This window comes from Arachis hypogaea, chromosome 5, assembly GCF_003086295.3.
Source record: "Arachis hypogaea cultivar Tifrunner chromosome 5, arahy.Tifrunner.gnm2.J5K5, whole genome shotgun sequence".
NCBI lineage: Eukaryota > Viridiplantae > Streptophyta > Magnoliopsida > Fabales > Fabaceae > Arachis > Arachis hypogaea.
Window position 1 is genome coordinate 45,124,583 of NC_092040.1, and position 1,151 is coordinate 45,125,733.

Consider the following 1,151-nt stretch of genomic DNA (forward strand, 5'->3'; position numbering starts at 1 on the left):
TGACTACTGGACCCGCCTAGAAGCATCTGTTGCCAAGCTGCAAGAAGCTATGGAATAAATTAAGGAAGAACAGCAGAATCAAAACTGCATGCTCTGCAAATTGCTGAAGGAACAAGAGAAGCAAGGGCGTGAGCTACAGGAGCTGAAACACCAGAAGCTCTCCCTTGAAGGGTCAAATCCACTTCTCAAGATCAAGGTTGTTGAGTCCTAACTCTGTGATAACCTCTATCATTAGGAGTCTATTTTAGAGTCATTTAAATTTTTGTTTTCTATTACTATTAGTCTTATCTTATGTTTATCTTTGAGTCTTGTTTTTAATTCATGATTAAAAAAATTTAATGTCTTTGCCTTAAATCTATGAATGTCCTATGAATCCATCACCTCTCTTAAATGAAAAATGCTTTAATCACAAAAGAACAAGAAGTGCAGGATTTCGAATTCATCTCTAAAACTAGTTGAATTAGCTTAATGTGGTGACAATACTTTTTGTTTTCTGAATGAATGCTTGAACAGTGCATATGTCTTTTGAATTTGTTGATTAAAGAATGTTAAACTTGTTGGCTCTTGAAAGAATGATGGAAAAGGAGAAATGTTATTGAGGATCTGAAAAATCATCAAATTGATTCTTGAAGCAAGAAAAAAATCAGTGAATTAAAAAAAACGAAAAAAAAGAAAAAAGAGAGAGAGATAAAAAGTGATCCAAGGCAAAAAGAGTGTGCTTAAGAACCCTGGACACCTCTAATTGGGGACTCTAGCAAAGCTGAGTCACAATCTGAAAAGGTTTACCAAGTTATGTGTCTGTGGCATGTATGTATCCGGTGGTAATACTGGAAGACAGAGTGCTTTGGGCCACAGCCAAGACTCATAAAGTAACTGTGTTCAGGAATCATCATACTTAACTAGGAGAATCAATAACACTATCTGAATTCTGAGTTCCTATAGATGCCAATCATTCTAAACTTCAAAGGATAAAGTGAGATGCCAAAACTGTTCAGAGGCAAAAACCTACTAGTCCCGCTCATCTAATTGGAGCTAAGTTTCATTGATATTTTGGAGTCTATAGTATATTCTCTTCTTTTTATCCTATTTGATTTTTAGTTGCTTGGGGACAAGTGGTGCGCGAAATTGTGATCACTACAACTTCGCACAAC